This window comes from Miscanthus floridulus, chromosome 19 (genome assembly GCF_019320115.1).
Source record: "Miscanthus floridulus cultivar M001 chromosome 19, ASM1932011v1, whole genome shotgun sequence".
In the NCBI taxonomy this organism is placed as follows: Eukaryota; Viridiplantae; Streptophyta; class Magnoliopsida; order Poales; family Poaceae; genus Miscanthus; species Miscanthus floridulus.
This window is the reverse complement of record NC_089598.1, coordinates 70,784,564-70,790,742: the sequence shown is the minus strand read 5'-3', so window position 1 is coordinate 70,790,742 and position 6,179 is coordinate 70,784,564.

Genomic DNA, 6,179 nt, shown 5'->3' with positions numbered 1-6,179 from the left:
CTTGCTGCAATTTGAATAGCCTGAACATCACAGTCAAATGCGCGCTTTAAATCACTTCAAAGAGAAAGAACACCATTAGGCCCTGGCATCTTAAGCAATAGGTACGTATAATGTGGTATTGCCATAAATTTTGCTAGTGCCGGGCACCCGAGGATTGCATGATATGATGAATCGAAGTCTGCGACTTCAAACTTGATGAACTCTGTACGGTAGTTTGAGGGAGTTCCAAAGGTAACCGGTAGAGTGATTTGTCCAAGTGGCATTGCTTTCTTGCGAGGTACTATGCCATAAAAAGGTGTGCTTGTTGGTGTGATCATCCCGGCGAGTTGTAGTCCCATCTTCTTTAGAGTTTCTAAAAAAATAATGTTGAGTCCGGCTCCTCCGTCGATTAGTACTTTCGTAACAGTCATACCGACAATGGCTGGATCTAGAACCAGTGGGTAATGGCCTGCATTTCCTATGCTAGTCCATTGGTCTTCTCTTGAAAATGGGATTGGATACTCTGACCAATTGAGATATCTTGGTGTAGCAGGTTCTGCTGCCATGATGGTTCGTAACGCTAGTTTTTCTTGATGTTTGCTTCTAGAATCTGGAACCCCAGCAAAGATTACTGCCACTGTCCCTATAGATTTTTGGAATCCTTTTTCTTCAAGGTTGTCTCCTTCTTTTTTCTGATTGTCTTCTTTATTGTTTCCCTTACTATCTTTTCTAGTGTATCTTTCGTTGAAGGTGTAGCAATTTCTGATGGTGTGCTTTCCGTTGGGGTGCAAGGGGCAACGTATGTTCTCAATGTCGTCATATCTTCTGAGTTTTGAAAACTTCTTTGATTTGTCAGCCATTGCTACTGTGTTGTCCGAACCACGCTTTCTTTCCTGTTGTCTGCTGTTTTGATGAATTTGCCTGTCTAGGATGTCTCTGTTGTTTCTATCCGGGAATCTTTCTCGTGTCTTCTCTGCAGTAATCATCTTTTCCATTGTTCTTCTGAATTCTTCATTGTTTCTTGGGTTCTCTTTGCAGAAGTCTTAAAATTGCCACCTAGCCATGATTCCATGAGAGAAAGCTTCGATTACTTCTCTTTGGGTGATGTCATGTACTTGAGCTCGTAGTTCGCCAAATCATCGATAGTAATTTCTTAGACTTTCCTCTCCCTTTTGCTTGAGTCCTTTTAATTCTACGTGGGTGATTGGATGTGTAATAATTCCTAGGAAATTTTCACAAAAAGCTCTTTGCAAGTCTTCCCAATTTCTGATTGATCCTGGATTCAGTTTGTCAAACCATTGAAGTGGGATGGTTTCTAGGGCCATAGGAAGGAACAAGGTTTTGATGTCATCGTCCCCACCGGCCAATTCAATTGATTGTGAGTAAATCCTGAGCCATTGCTTTGGTTTGGTCTTGCCATCATACTTGGAGTGGTTGAACGGCTTGAACTTGTGAGGTAGTCGTATCGAAGCAAGTCTGTTGGCAAAACAGGGGAATCTATCATGCATTTTGGCTTCTGTATATTCTGATTCTATGCCCCCTTCTCACCAACTGTCATCTTGGTGAGAGTAGTTCTGTGTGGTTATCCAAGTAGGATTTCGCTTCTGGCCATTCTTGGTTGTTCAACTCGGTTGTTTTGACTATGATTTCTTCAGCTCTCTTCGTTGTGACTTTCACTTGGTCCAAGTCTTTCAAAAGTGGACTTTCTTTGATTTTGATCTTCCAGTTCATGAGATGTTGCTCTTCCATCGCGCGTCCTAAGGACTATTGATCGGAGGAAGTCCCGGAGCTGTTCTTGTTTTTCATTGGGACGTGAAGTTGCTCTGAGTTCTTCTAATGCTTCTCGGATCTTATCGTAGGGTGTATTCGCTGCTCGTCCTTCTTTGACTTCTTGCTCTGATTTTCTTCTGTTGTACTCGGCTAGATCTGACTCATATTTGATCCAAGTGTCCTTTCGCTGCTTAGCACAACGTTGACGTCCTTGTTTCAATTTATTCTTTCTTTCTCTCGCTTGCCTTTGACTTTTAGTCTCAGCATCGTGCCCCTAGATAAATGGTGATATGTTGGATTCGAATTCATCTAAAGACCTTACGTTAGGTGCTTCTGGGGGGATCAATGGTGATCGAGGACGGTGAATCATCAATACTTCTCTAGCGTGAGTTGTTCTGTCATCGTTGTTGATTTCTATATAGCCAGAGCTATTGATAACTTCAGTAGAGGTTTCAAGGTCATAGATTGAATCTCCTTCTTGGTAGGGTAGAATTGTTGTTGTCGTATCATTGACTAGTTGGGTGTTGTCATCCTCAGGAATGGTACCTATCTAGTGAACGATGTAGTCTTGAAATGTTATAGTTAAAATGAGACCTTTCTGGGCTCCTTTCAGTGGCATTCTAAGCACGAGATAGGTGGATCCTTTGTGCCACATCTAATAAGGTGTTTCCATGTTGTGGAGTCCAAATGGAAGAGGACCCAACTTCTTTGAAGTACTTCTAGTGAACTCCGAGTAGTATTCTTGATAGGATGACATCATGTTCCGGAGCTTTGTCTGAAAAGAACTCGGTTTTCCAAAAGAACTCGGATAAAACTTTGTCTCGGAAGTGGAACTTGAGTTTGAATCGGATGCATGAAGTCATGGAATCCAAGTTGGATTGGAAATCATGAGCTACGTGAATCTTCCAACAAGCTGATCTGTTGTTGTCGTCGAACTGAAAGAGTCCTGATGATGATCTGAATCTTTGAGGAGATGGCCATGGAGCTTGCCATCATCGTCTGCCTCACAGATCCATGAACCAAAGATGAAGATTGATCCCTTCGAGAAGATCATGTTGTCGAGGTCCATCGAGCTCTCGAATGCAAAATTGCCGAAGGCCCCTACCTGGCGCGCCAGCTGTCGATGTTTGACCACCAATAGCCTGCCATGGGGGTACCTAGGGCAGTATGTTCAGGCTTTAGTGTATGCAGAACTCGACGGTTAATGCAAGAGATAGTCGATTTATCCTGGTTCATGCCCTCGATCATGGATCGAGTAATAGCCCTACGTCCAGCCGGTGTTAGCCTTTGCATTGGATTGATGGTTAAGTGTTGTGTTGTGTACAATTGTTCTCTTGAACTCCCGATTCAAGGAGCCCTGCTCTCCTTTATATAGTCAGGAGGCCAGAGTCCTACTTGGTTTACAATGAGAGTTCCTAGTAGGATTACAGGATAATACTACTACTAAGATTATAGGGGAAGAATCCTAGTCAGGCTAGTTCTTCTCCCTTCCTTGCGGGGTATCCCATGGGTCTCGCACCGACATTGAGTATGACATGTACTTACGCTTGCTTTACTTTTCAAATATTTGGATGAAAATCCTGGATGGGTACCAGATTGCTAGAGTTTGGAGGAATTAGGTTTGTGATCAACCAGTCAGGTGTCCCTATGGAACTGGAGTCTTCGCTTGAGGATCGGAGTTGTCTTTCCGCTGTCTATACTCTGAGGTTATATTCTTTATACTAATGCGTTATGTATTTAAGCATTGCCTATTGATATTACCCTTATTTGTAGCTATATGTGAGATTTGACTTCCTAGACTCACATATGGTGTGTATCTAGTTTTGTTCTTAAAACTGGGTGCTACAACAGTGGTCTCACCTAGGGTTACCTCGGTGGTGGAGAAGGAGCAAGGCAAGTGCGGGACTCGACGAGGCAGCGACTCTCATGATGGTGCTAGGGCTAGCTACCTCAGCATGAGCAGGGGCGGCGCTAGCTATCGGGTTGGAGGTGGCGCAGGCTCGGGCGGCATTTAAAGGGGCATGGGGTCTTGGGCGGCATGGCACCAAGGCATGGTGGTGCAGCATGGGACTCCTAGGTAGTGACGAGTCCGACTCGGGGACGACTGGAGGAAACGATGACCCTAACATGTGGCTTGGCACATCAGTCGCAGAGGAGGTGTAGGACCACAACGCGAGAGGGAGGTAGGTGCACGGTGGCTTTAGGGCTGGGTCGAAGGATGTACTAGGCCATGGCCATACCAGGGAAGAGAGCGGATGGGCCGCTAGCTTTGCTGGCTACGCGTAAAGATGGCAACGGGGCCCCGATACCCGATACCTGACGGGTATTTGATTTATTAGGGGACAGGGATTGGATCATATCTTTACCCGCGGGCATCTAAATGGGCAAGAATCCATCCCCGACGGGTATAGCGGGTACGGGAACGTTCCCTATTTACCCGTCCCCGTTACCCATTGGGGAAACCGACTATTTGAGCTGTCATGCGAGTATTAGGCCCAAAGAAGCTCAACATAGGTATTTTGGCCCAAATCTGAACAATCATATATATAGTTTGTGTGTTCCAGGAACCCTAGTTCAATTTTTCCTCACCATCTCCACCAGCAGCACAAGCACGCCTGCCTCACGAGCGCTCGTGCCCCTTGCTTCCTCAGTTTGGTCTCTCTGCCACCTTTGCTCGTCCTCCTCGCAACCTCGCTCATTCTCCTTGACATCTCTGAGACTCCGACACTTAAACCTAGGTGAAGAAGAAACGTCTCCGACTGTAAAGCTGCGACCCTAAGTGTCCTTGTTTATTGGGTATACAGTACTCGTCGGGTATCTGTTACCCGACCGATGCCCGACGGGTACAGGGATGGGCAAGAATCTATACCCGAGACAGTTAATGGGGACGGGGACGGGATGAATTCTCCATAGCGGGGAAGAGAACGTTCTGATGATACCCGACGGGTACATCCCTGTTGCCATCCATAGCTGCGCGGGAAGGGAAGGGGAGAGCGAAATGGTCCAGGGCTAAAACAACAGCCCAAGTGAAGGGAAGTGAGGGAAGGGAGAGTGCAGGGCAGGGCAGGCCGGCCATTGGGCTGCGCGAGGAGCAAGAGAAGCAGGCCTTCGGGCCTAAATAGGGAAAGAGAGAATTTTCCTTTGCTATTTTATTTTCAAAACCAATTCAAATGTAAACCAAATCAAATTTGAATAGGATTTGAAATACACTTTTTCAATTCAAACATAAATGAAAAATTTTGATAAGTTTTCAAAAATAAATTTTACACCTTTTTAAATCCTTTTATTTTCAAATTTTCTTTTCTTTGATTTCATAGCCATTTTTAATTTCTTTCCAAAAGCCATTCAAATCATTTTTTATTTTAATCTAAACCATTCAACCAAATAAATCAAATGCAAGGGCATATATGCTCAAACATGTAGCTAATCCTTATGATGAATTTTAATTTAATGAAAATTTTTATTTTCCTATATTTTATGAGAACAAAATTCAGAAATAAATCATTTTATACCTATTTTCAAAAGAGGCAAATTTTAGGGTGTTACAATTCTACCCCCTTAAGATGAATCTCATCCCTGAGATTCGGAAGACATTGACTAAGAGATAGGGAATACTCCATCCTTGAATTCTTCTTTACTTCCTCGTATAGTTCCATCGTCTTGATAAAGGATTCCACTTTACTTTGCATATCGGTTATCCTTACTCCAAGTAACTTATCAAACTGACTCCAAGATTCTGACAGGTACATTGAACAATTCTCAGGTAACTCCAATCACTAGGCCACCTTTCCTTTTTAGTCTGTAATATCAATTCTCTTTCTTAAAATATTCACCTTCCAATGAAACCTGATGAATCTCTTGGTCAGAAGGAAATTCTACTACCAACCTTCAAAACATTTAATGATTCCAGTCAAGTTGCTCAAACTTCGAATACCATTCTTGATCCTTGGTGTCACCCGAACCTTCTTAGCACAATTCTCCGTTGCTAAGGTCATCGGCCATGACTTTTTGCTTCTCCAAGTGATAGCACTTTTTCCAGGTCATAATCAATTTCATTCCAATGAGGATATCACAAGCTCAAGACCAACTTAGTGAAGATGTCCTGTAGAATCTTATGACCCTCCTATATGTCACTTTTACTTCCAAGAAGATATTACTTCCATGCTCCATAATTGATAACTCCATATAACATGTTAGGTAGTTTAACTCACGCTTCCTTAATCTTAATGAACGAGCCACTTCTTTTCTTCTTGTATAAGGACACATCCCACATCTTTGGGTACCACCACGCTTCTGCTATGCAAACTAGAACGTATGATACTTCATCTTACAAATTCTTTAACTTGGCTACCACTCTTAAGAGAAGATAAACTAGTGGACACCAAAGTATAGCTTGCATCTTCTTCCAGATGATCTAACTATAATCAAGA